Raw genomic sequence first — 12,339 nt, forward strand, 5'->3', positions numbered from 1 at the left:
GGCGCATCCTCACCTTTCCAGGGTAATTATTACCCTGGAATCTTGAACCGCTCGTCTTTCTTAGGTTTCCAAATAAATTACTGCATTATGACACTTTAAGTTGACAAGTAAATCTTATTATAAGATGTAACGACACCATAAAAGACATCTTATTCATTCCTCTAGTCCTCTCATCCCGCTGACACTTCATTACAGCTCCCGCGACGTGGAGAGCTAACACATTAATTTGGCAAATCAATGGAAATCTTTCACGAGCACAGTTTCCCAGCTCTGGCCCAGCAGCCCCGGGGAGCACGCAGGGCAGGGACCCTCAGCCTGGGGTGGGGGTCCAACTCAGGGCACCAGGGACCTGGCTTATCCAATAGCTGGGACCCTCTGCGGGAAAACCCACACTTGGGGAGAGCCCGCCCACTCCCAGGCCCAGGCCACATCCCCCTGGTCACTCCCACCCACCTCCCCAGGCGCCTTCCACCACCACTGATGCTGTGACCTTGAGTAAGTCACCAGCCCCCTCCCCCACCATCCTGGGCCTCAGTTTCCATCTGTAAAAGGGGCAGAGAAGTTGGCATAAGGGAGCCAAGCTGCCACTCCCCTGCCTGCCCTGGGGCCAGGGAAAGATGAGTCAGGGGACGCTGGCCTCCTGGTCCCAATGACCCTGTCTGGATAAACAGAAGTGACCAGGGAGGCCCAGACAGGCGTGGCCGGGACACTTTACCAGGACCCCAGAGGGCGAGGCGCAGGGACACTGAGGAGCCGGTCCCTCCCCAGCTCCTAGGACTCACCCCACCTCCCCGCTTCCTCTGCTTCCCAGATCCCTACTGGCCTCCACCACCTTCATCGTGGAAAAGCACATGTGGACCCAAAAATGTCACGCCCAGAACACATGGGGGCCCTTCTCATCCCCTGCCGGACACACCCGTCCCAGGCCAACAGGGCAGCCCTCCTCTTGCTGCCCCCCATCCTCTGAAACCAGGAATGGACGTGGTTCCTGCATCTTCACACCTGCCTCTAATTTGGAAGTTTTGCTGTTTAGAACAGCTCAAACGGAAGTTGTGGTTTTTGAGGCTGTTCATTTTTCCCTTCTTCCCCCGAGCATTAGCAAAATGCCAGACACTTCTAAGCAAATTCTTTGGAATAAAAGCAGGAAATGGTCTTCAGAGTTGCGAGGAGAGAACAGGGAATGAGGCCAGAGATGGGCAGGTGTGCCCACCACCACGCCCCCACTGCCTCCTTGCACAGCCCCCAGATGAAGCTCACGTCCCCTTGAAGTGACCGGAGCACGCCTGGGCACCATCCTGGCTCCCCGTGGCCGGGAGCATGGTCACCCCGGGAGAGCTACAGGAAGCCCTGACGGCTGGGGCTTGGGGCCGGGTGGGGGGCCTCCTGTGCTGGCAGAAGGCTCTGCCCCTGCCGCTTCTTCCCGCTGACACCAGGGCTTCGTCCTAGGAGGCCATCCGGGCCTGGGGCCGCTCCTTGCAGGAGGAGGGCGCACAGGTGGCAGGTCCTCTGCTATCACCTGAGGCCAGTGTGGGGGCCAGTGCCAGGTGGGACGTCTGGAGGGGGAAGAGGGGTCCCCAGGGATGGGGATGGAGCTGTGCACAGAGCCCTTGACGTGGACCTTAAAGACAGAAGGATTTCTCATCCAGAGAAGGACCTTCTGTGCAGAGGGAAGTCCCAGCAAAGGCGGAAGACGCCAGGCCAAGCTGGGGCCAGGAGAGGAGCTTCAGGTGGGCTCCCCCATGCAGGGAGGGCATGGGGGTCACCAGCCCTGAGACCCAGAAGGCGTTGTTCTGAAGGAGGCGCAGCAACCACAGTCAGGGGTCCCAGAAAGCTGCGACCACCGACCCCTCCTGCCCAGGGCCCCAGGGTCCTCACAGAAGCCAGGCCTCCTACCCCGGAGCTCGGGGTGCTGCCCTCTGTGGTCACGGCCCTGTGGGCACGCGCCTGGCAGGGAGGGACTCAGGCTCCCCCAGCCCCGTCCAGGGCTGTCTCTCCCCGCCCCCCACCACCCGCTTCTGCCTACTGCTTCTCTGCAGAGCTCACAGGGTCATCTTTGGGCTCACAAAATTAAATATCTGAAAGATGCTAAGAACTTATCTTGGTTTCTATGGCAACAGGAGAATAATTCACATTTCCCAGGCAAACTGAAGAACAGATTTTTCTTTGCATTGTGGGTGGCCAATTATTTTTAATAGCCGGGTCAGGGAGGCTGTCCCTGGGTCCCTCTCCCCATTAGCATCCCCAGACGGCGGCGCAGGCCGGGTGAGGACAGTGACCCAAGAGGGGTAATTAAGAGACTCCAGCCTGCAGAGCGGGGCGGGGGCCAGCTTCCCACCCCTTGTCACCCGGGAGACCAAGGCCGGGCTGTGGCCGTCTCTGCCCTGCAGCCTTGGCCCCACAGGGATGACCAAGGGGGGCCACTGCTGGGGAGGAGTGGGCTTGGGGTGGGGTCTCCCTGGGCTCAGACGTCGCCGTCCTTACTGGCTGAGCTAGGACAGCCTTTCTGCTCTCTGACCCTCAGAGAGTGGACTCCTAGTCGCTGCCAGTGGGCTCGCTGCGTGGATGTCTGGAGTCCAGGCCAGCCCGGGGCCGCAGGCTGTGTTGCTGTTTTTGTTGTTTAGTCACTAAGTTGTGTCTGACCCTTTGCGACCCCAGGGACTGCAGCACACCCGCCCTCCCTGTCCTTCACTGTCTCCCGGAGCTTGCTCAGACTCACGTCCATTGAGTCAGTGATGTCATCCAACCATCTCATCCTCTGTCTCCCCTTCTCTTCCTGACTTCAATCTTTCCCAGCATCAGGGTCTTTTCAAATGAGTAAGTTCTTCACATCAGGTGGCCAAAGTATTGGCGCTTCAGGTTCAGCGTCAGTGCTTCCAAAGAATATTCAGGGTGGGCTTCCTTTAGGACAGACTGGTTTCATCTCCTTGCAGTCCATGAGTCTTCTTCAGCCCCGCAATTCAAAAGCACGGGCTACAAGGCCCTGGCAAGTCCCATGGCCTCTCCGGAGGTCCCAAACTTTATCATTCATCCGCTCCTGAAATATCAAGGGCCAATCAGAGGCCCGGTGGGGACCACCCAGAGCTGCCGAACAAGTGATCGTGGAGGAGGTATAGCCGAGGCTCTGGAGGAACAAAGCAGTGGGTGAGGAGAGGGAGGTGACCGATTCCAGGCCCTGGCTCTCGTGACCATAGGAGCCACGACCCCAGCCACCCTCCACAGTGCTGCCCCCAACTAATGTCTGCCCGGTATCAGAGAGACAGACAGGCGCACGCCCGCAGGCCTGGACGCTGCTGGGGCGGCCACTGTCCTCCCCACTGACTTGCCGCATCCACCCCCTCCATGCCTTGGAGCCAGGAGGCCCGGCCCCTTCTCCCTGGTCTTCTTGGTTCTGTGCGTCTGGTGCGTCTCAGCTTCAAGTCCCCGGCGGTCGCTGATGTTTTTCCATCTCAGTCTGAGCTGGTCTCCCCTGGAAACCTCTCTCCTCCCCCTCCCTCCATCCTGTCTTCGCGGGCTCCTGATTTCTGAGCAGGCGGAGGTCTGCAGAGCCATTCCCCCACCTCCATCCAAGAGGAAGCTGTGGTCTCCTGGCAGTGAGCCCCTCTCCCTTTCTGTTTATTTTTAAGATAAATCCACCCCCAGTTTGGGTCACTGAACACTAAGGTCCTGATCACAGGCTGTAATTAACCCGGACACTCTAAGGTCTACATTTTCTTCTGTGACACCCGAATCCGGTTCCAAACCACAGGAACGTGGGGCAGCCCAGTGCTAATGAGTTCCAGATAAAAGCGGAATTATAAACGCCCAGGCACGTGCAGGGGCCTGGGGCCCTGTGAACTCTCAGCCTGCAGTCTCGATGGAAAAATATAACCAAAACGTCAAAAGCAGCAAACACCCCCGTCTGTGGCTGCTTCCTGGCCTGGCTCCCCCCGCCCATCCCTGCTGGGTGTGGGCCATGGGTCAGGCTGTAGCCAGCAGTGGCTCCCGGGGGCCCAGGCCCCGCTATCAGGAGACCCCAGGACTACTCCTCGGTTAAAGCCCCACTGGGGGCCTTTTCAGGTCCTCGGAGATACAGAGCCCCTGCCCAGGCCTTGGAAGCGAAAAGTCAGCCGCCCACCTGTGAAAGCGTGGGCTAACCTGGCACTGTCCGAGGCCGGCCGTGTGCAGCCAAGGCTTCCAGCCCCCACCCGGGCTGGGTCTGGAGCCCCCACCTCAGGCGTTATTTTGCTAAACTCTGATCACTGGGGTTTCATAGAACAGGCTGTAAAAGCACCTGGCATGCTACCTTTGGAAAGGGAGATGAGTGACTGATCACCTGTTGAGGGTATTCAGTCATTATTGTCTTACTCAGTTTTTATTTCCTTCCTGAGTCAATTTTTGTAATTTGTGTTTTTATTAAAATTCTCCATTTCATCCAGGTTTTCAAATTCATAGGTCACGGCTGCTCATAGGATGCACTTTTTTTTTTCTATATTTATTTGCTTCCTTTTGGCTGCAGAGGGTGTTTGGTGCTGTGCCCCAGCTTTCTCTAGCTGTGGCAAGCGGGGCGCTAACCTCCGCCGCAGGGCTGGGCTTCTCTCGTCGCAAGCACGGGCTCAGGACTTGGGGCGCGTGGGCTTCGCCACCCCTCGGCGTGTGGGATCTTCCCAGACCAGAGACTGAACCTGTGTCCCCGGCACTGGCAGGCAGACTTTTAACCTCTGGACCACCAGGGAAGCCCTGGTTTTTTTTTTAATTAATAGATTGGAGGTTTTAGAGAGAGTTTTTGAGTCACAGAAAAATTCAGAGAGAAGTACAGAGATTCCCCATGAACCCCTCCTCCCACACGTGCAGGGCCTCCCCCACCGTCAGCGTCTCCGCTGGGCGTACATCTATTACCTACGCGGACACGTCACCATCACCAAGCCCACCGCTGACACGAGGGGTCGCTCTGAGCGCTGTACGTTCTGCGGGTTTGGACAGATATCTAATGACGTGTATGCACCAATATGGTATCATACAGAGTGGTTTCACGGCCCTGAAAGTCCTCCATGCTCTGTTCATCCCATCCTTCCTGCCCCCTGCCGCCCCCGCACCCAATCCCTGACACCCACTGGTCTTCTCACTGTCTCCATGGTTTTGCCTTTTCCCGAATGTCATAGAGTTGGAATCGTACAGTATGCATCCTGGTTTCTTCCATTTATTAATGCATTTGAAGTTCCTGCATATCTTTCCATGGCTCAAGAGCTTGTTTCTTTTTCGCACTGAATAACATTCCATTGTCCAATGGACCACACATCTACTGAAGGACATCTTGGTTCTTTCTAAGCTTGGGCTGTTATGAATCCACAGTGGCCTGTAGGGTTTTGCGTGGCCATAAGTTTTCAACTCCTTTGGGTAAATACTAAGGAGCGTAACTGCTTCATCACATGGTTAAGAGTGTGTTTAGTTTTGTAGGAAAACAACAAACTGTCTTCCAAAATGGTTGTACCACATGTGTATAAAGGAATATTACCCAGCCACGAAAAAGAATGAAATCATGCGATTTGCAGCAACACGGATGGGCCTGGAGGTTATTATACTAAGTGAAGTCAGAGAAGGACAAATACCGCATGGTGCTGCTTCTGTGTGGGACCTAAAATACGACGCAAATGAACTTGTCTGTGAAACAGACTCAGACTCACAGACACGGAGCACAGGCTTGTGGCTGCAGGAGGCGAGTGGAGGGGGGTCGGGAGCTTAGGGTCACAGGCTTGTGGCTGCAGGAGGCGAGTGGAGGAGGATCGGGAGCTTAGGGTCACAGGCTTGTGGCTGCAGGAGGCGAGTGGAGGAGGGAGGGTCGGGAGCTTAGGGTCAGCAGATGCGAACTATTATACAGAGCATGGATAAATAAGGCCCTGCTGTGCAGCACAGGGACTCTGCTCAATATCTTGTGATAACCCATAATGGAAACGGATATTAAAAAGAACGTATATATACGTATAACTGAATCACGTTGTTTTACAGCAGAAATTAACACAACGCTGTAACTCAAGTGTACTTCACTAAATTTTTTAAAACATTTAAAAGCAGAGTGCACCATTCTGCAGTCCCACCAGCAGCGACGAGAGCTGTGTTGCTCCACACCCTCCCCAGCATTTGCTGTTGTCAAGTCTTCAGATTTCGGCCATTCTAACAGGTGTGTAGTGATGTCTTGTTGCTGTTTCGATTTGTATTTCCCCAATGACGTAGGATGTGGGGCTTTCACATGCTTATTCCCCACCTGTGTATCCTCTTTGCTGAGCTGTCTGTTCAGGTCTTTTGCCCATTTTTTAATCAGGTTGCTTGCTTTCTTACTGTTGCTCTTTAGGAGTTCTTTCTGTATCTTGGATAGCAGTCATGTATCAGATTTGTCTTTTGCAAATATTTCCTCCCGGTCAATGGCATGTCTTCGCATTCTCCGTTGTCTATTTTAAAGCACCTACAGTTTGCCTCCTTTTTTTTCTTAATATGGCTGAATTTTATCCCTTAGAAATTTGTCTAGTTTTCATTCAACAAATATTTATTCAACCCCTAGTGTGTATGGGCTTCTCTGGTGGCTCACACAGTAAAGAATCCGTCTGCAATGTGGGAGACCTGGGTTCGATCCCTGGGTTGGGAAAATCCCCTAGAGTAGGGCATGGCAACCCACTCCAGTATTCTTGCCTGGAGAATCCCATGGACAGAGGAGCCTGGTGGGCTGCAGTCCATGGGGTCGCAAAGAGTCGGACACGACTGCGGGACTGAGGTTCAGAAATTCACCTTTCCACAGCATAAGCAGACAGATTAACATGTCTCTTACAGAAAATGTGGACCTAGGAAAGAAAAAGGCTTGAAAAAGAGAAATTTAAATGGAAACGAAGGTGTGATGTAATAGGAAGAATTTTTCTGTCCACAAAGGATTGTGCATTTATTTCTAGCACACAAGAAACATTTACAAGTATTTGGCCTGCTATAAGGAGAAGGCGATGGCACCCCACTCCAGTGCTCTTGCCTGGAAAATCCCATGGACTGAGGAGCCTGGTGGGCTGCAGTCCATGGGGTCATGAAGAGTCGGACACGACTGAGCGACTTCACTTTCACTTTTCACTTTCATGCATTGGAGAAGGAAACGGCAACCCACTCCAGTGTTCTTGCCTGGAGAATCCCAGGGACGGGGGAGCCTGGTGGGCTGCTGTCTATGGGGTCGCACAGAGTCGGACACGACTGAAGCGACTTAGCAGCAGCAGCAAGGAACTTTTAATAAACCCAAAGCCTCAATAGTATACAGACCAATACATTCTGTCCATGATGCAGTGATATTAGAAGTCAAAACCAAAGAGAACCAAGCCCACTATACATATAAATAATCATAAAAATGGAATCAGACTGGAAATTTCAAGATGATAGTAGTAGCGTTGGTCATTCAGTCGTGTCCGATTCTTCACGACCCCGCGGACTGCAGCCCGCCAGGCTCCTCTGTCCATGGGATTCCCCAGGCAAGAGTACTGGAGTGAGTTGCCAGTCCCTTCTCCAGGGGATCTTCCCTAACCAGAGGTCAAACCCGGGTCTCCCACGTTGCAGGCAGATTCTTTAGCATCTGAGGCGTCAGGGAAGCCCTTCAAGATGATAGTGAAAGAATAAAATGTCAAAATGTGTGGGGAGCAGGTAAAACCGTAAGCAGAGACTTTACAGCCGTAAATGTCTTATTGAAAGACAAATATTTAAAAGAATGTAGCTCAACATTCAACTTAAGCTGAAAAAAGAGAGCAAAGGTGCAAAAATAAAAACCCACAAGGGTTAAAATAATAAAGAGAAGCAGGAGTTATTGGAGTAGAAAAGAAACAACAGAAGTGACTGCTAAAACCAAAGTGAATTTTTTTTTTTTTTTTTTTTTGCACATTTTTAATTTTTAATGTCAAGCTTAAAGTTCCAAAAATAATACAAATAATATCCATATAACCTCTGCCCAGATTTTTCACTTGTTCTTATCATTTCACCCCATTTCTTTATTATTTGTCTGCTCCCCACCCAAAAAGTTTTTTTCTAAACTCTTGGAAGGCCTGCTGCAGATATCATGGTTTTTATTCCCATGAAGTATCCCACATACTTCAGTACATATTTCTGAATTTCCTAAGAATAGGGATATTCGGTTAATAACTGTAATAGTACAGTTGTCAACTTCAGTAATTTAACATGGATAAAATATTTTTATTAAATCTACTGTCTGTATTCTAATACTGTTAACTGACCCTCAGTGTCCTTTTTAGCACTTTTTCCTTCTAGTACAAGATCTAGTCCAGGATCAGATATTGCATTTCATTGTCATGTTGATAAAGTCTCTTTTAATCTGGAACACTTTTACAGCCTTTCTTTGTTTTTTATGATATTACTTGTTAGGATTTGTCTTACATACTGCGGTGCTCCCATGTTGGGTGGATATATATTTATAATTGTTATATCTTCTTCTTGGATTGATCCTTTGATCACAAAGTGAATTTTTAGAGGAGACTAACGTAAGCTGATGGCATCACCCACTCAACGGACGTGAGTTTGAGCAAACTCCAGGAGACAGTGGAGGACAGCGGAGCCTGGGCTGCTGCGGTCTGCTTACGCTGTGGCCAGGTGGATTTCCGCTTCCCACTGGGGTCTCCTGCCCTATCAGTGGGGGCCCGAGGCTCACTGAGGCCGTCCCTTCCTCACAGCACACACCATTCGTCCTTGTGAGCACTCTTCTCAGATCTTTCTGGGGAACACAGGTATTCTCAGCCATGCTTTCTTCTGGTTTAGTATTTCCCTCTCATTTATTTTTTTCATCCTCTTATTTCAGATTTTATGTCATTTTGTTTTAGATGTATCGCATGTAAATAGCATATTGTTGGCAGGGTTTTTTTAGGGAAGTACGACGTGCATCCCTTTGAAGGGGTGTGTGAGCCAGGTCTTTGTTATGATCACTTGCACATCTGAACATCCCTGGGCCGTGTTCATTTTCCCTAACTCACCCGATTTTTTCTCTGCCACTCCCCAGCTCCCTTCCTATCTCCTCTTGACTCGATCGGTTTTGTTCACCAGCTTTCCTTTTCCTCCTCTGGAAGTTATACTCTGACTATTCTTTGAAAAGTTACCCTTAACTTCCAAAATCATTTCTTAAACTTGTATTTTCCGAGACATTCTCGAGTAAATCAGGGGAGTGAGTCTCCACCAGGGCAGGAGGGCAGCAGTCAAATTTGTCGACTCGCCTGTTGGGCAAGAATGACAGAATCCCACTACTAGAACCTACCGTGGAGAAAGGCTCAGGAACGAAGACTTTTGTCACAGCATCGTTTGCAAATGGAAAAAAAAAGAAGCAACTTGGTGTACAGGCAGGAAATAAACAAATTATGTTAATCCATGCAACGGGATATTATGCAGTCATTAAAATCATGTTTTTGAATAATTTAATGATATGAGAAAATGCTTATGATATTAGCGTAACGAGGTGTATTAAGCAGGTCTCTGTTTTGGCTGCGGCAGGAAGGAAGCAGGTTTGGCCACACGATGGGCATTAGGAGAGAGACTGCGTGAACTCTGAACTGGTGTTTGGACCAGGCTGATGGAGATAAATGAGTCCCCTGAGAAGACTAAGGCTGCCCACACCGAGTTGGCAGTGACGATGTGGAATGAGGACCCTCACAGCACACCGGTGGAAACTGGAATACATTTGGCAAACAGTTTGCCATCATCTGCTAAAGGGGAAGATAGGCACCCCACATGGCCGTGGAATTCTTCCTCTAGACGGACAGACACCCAGCAGAACCGGGCAGGTGTTTGCCCACGGACGTGCACGCCCATGTTCAGGGCAGCAGTATTTACAACAGCCCCGAAAGGGAAACAGCCCAAGTGTCCGTCCACAGTGGAGTGGAGAAATCGTCACCCTCGCACGTAAGGCAAAGGACAGAGGCAGGGAGGAACGATCCGCAGCCACCCGACCGCAGGGACCACTCCCAGACGGGGAGGTGTTGCAGAAGAGTCTCTCCCTGGTCCCTCTGGAGAACAGTTTAGTGGCAAGAGAACCACAGCATGGGGTCTGGAGTCAGGGTGGCGTCCAGCCTGGGGAGGGGGCGCCCGGGAGGCCTGGGGTGCCGGCCACGCACTGCTTCCTGACGGAGTGGCGGCTCCTGGAGTCAGCGTTGTGACAACTCACTGTCCCCGGATGTGTGTTGTGCGGTCTGCTGGCTGTGTGTCAGAATTGTGTTGGTCAAAAAGCTCACTGGGGTTTTTCCGTCACATACAGGAAACCCGAACGAACTTTTGGGCCAACCCAATAGCATACGTCTGTGTATTCCTGGGTGGCCCTAATGGTAAAGAACCCATCTGCCAAGGCAGGAGATGCAAGAGACGCCAGTTCAATCCATGGGTCAGGAAGATCCCCTGGAGAAGGAACTGGAGACCCACTCCAGTGTTCTTGCTGGAGAATTCCATGGACAGAGGAACCTGGCGGGCGACAGTCCACAGGGTCGCGAAGAGTCAGATACAACTGAGCACACACACACATACACACACACACACTCTCACATACATCATAGTTTCAAAGTAAAAACAATAAAAATCATTGCCAAATATCCAGGAAAAAACAGGAAGACTACAGCGTGGATGGTTGGTTTTCTGTTGCCGTTGACAACTTACCACACCTTAGCCGGGGTCGCGTGGCCGTCAGATGGTCTGTGACTTCGTCTTCACGTCTCTAAACGATGAATGAATGATGGGAGCATCTTGTCAGGTGCTTGTTTCTCTTCTGTTTGTGAACCGCCTACTTTATGTCCTGGGCCCGTTTTTATTTTCAAGAGTCATCATTTCCAGTTATTTCCAAGCACTCGGCGCCTATGATGGCATTTCAGCCCGTCTCGCCTGGGTCGCAGGTGCGTTTGCCAGGCTTGTTATCATCTTTCTCTGTGTTTCGAGGTGTTTGCAGCGTGTTGTCGTGCCGCATACTGTATACAGGATGAGTGAGGCCAGGCCTTGAAGCTGAGAGGGGCACAGCCCCTGGGTCCAGGGAAGCACTGGGAAGGGGACACGAGAGAACCAGAGTGGGCAGGAGGGGAGAGAGCGCCCGGGAGGCAGCCCAGGGAGGGCCCGGCTGCCTGGCTCTTTGAGCAAGCTTCACCCAACACCAGCCCTGAGAGCTGACGCACTGGGCCGTGGGCCGGCGGTCACCTCCAACTCAGGGTGGCCGGGCCTGGAGGCCCAGGCTTGCAGCGGCTAGACAGGGCCCATCTTCCCACAGAGACGCCCCACGTGGCCAGGGGAAGCAGTTCACTCAGACACAAGGGGATTCTTTTTCAGATGCACAGGAAACACCAGCAAAGAGCCCTTCCCACCCGCGCGTCCCTTCAGAAGCGCAAATCGCCCGGGACCTGCCCTCCCTGGCACCTGGCCCACCAGCCCTCCCTCTCGGCTCGGGGGCCCACAGGCAGGGTGAGGGTGAGACACGGCGGGCCAGCTGCTGCCCAAGTCAGGGCTCTGTCCCGGACGGCTGGGATTTGAGCTGCCCATGGGGGCTCGGGGATCCCCAGGTGGGCCTGAGGAGCCGACCGCTGGGCCACAAACACCATCGATGACACCAGTGACAGCTGTCACCAAGGCTGGGCGGGACCTGAGCCTGACGCCTCCCGCCTCCCGCCCGTGGCGGGGACAGTGGGTCTCCACCCCGCAGCCCTGAGCCCGCGCCTTGGCCTGCGGGGGTCCGCCCGGCCGGCCAGGCTCACGCGGGGTGGAGCATACACAGCACCCCCCGCCAGGGGCCTGCAGCTCACCCCTGGGGATGGACCCTTACCCTGGGGTGAGACAGACAGCAAAGTGCTGCCCTGCAGGGTCCCCGGCGAGGGGGGAGAAGGCAGACACGGGGAGCCCGGAGGACGGGGCACAAGAGCAGCCCTGAGAAGCCGGGGCTCACGGGGCCTTGTTTCACCGACAAGGGAGGACGGGCGGCCGGGACACCCTGGGCAGGGGGGCGGGATGGGTGGGCGTGTCTTGGGTCCCAGGAGCGGGAGCGGTGGGCCCGGGACCCCAGTGTCTGACCACAGCCGGATGGGGAGGTCCCTGCTGCCCACAGACTGACAGTGGCTCAGCTAAGGGTCAGCTGGACCCCGACACCCAAACGGAGCAGCCTGGGCTTTGGGTCCAGCTCGAGTCTTGAGTCCTGTCGGTCTGCACCTTCAGGTCCCCCGAGGCCCTGGTGGGCATCAGCAAGATGCGGGTGCTGCGCCCAACGCCAGGCTGGGCACACTGCAGCTGGCCTGAACGGAAGGGCCGGGATTCCAGGCCCGAATGGAAGGCCCAGGACCCCACGGCCCAAACGGAAGGCCTGGGACCCCGTGGCCTGAACAG

The sequence above is a fragment of the Bos mutus genome, chromosome 5, assembly GCF_027580195.1.
Source record: "Bos mutus isolate GX-2022 chromosome 5, NWIPB_WYAK_1.1, whole genome shotgun sequence".
Lineage (NCBI taxonomy): Eukaryota > Metazoa > Chordata > Mammalia > Artiodactyla > Bovidae > Bos > Bos mutus.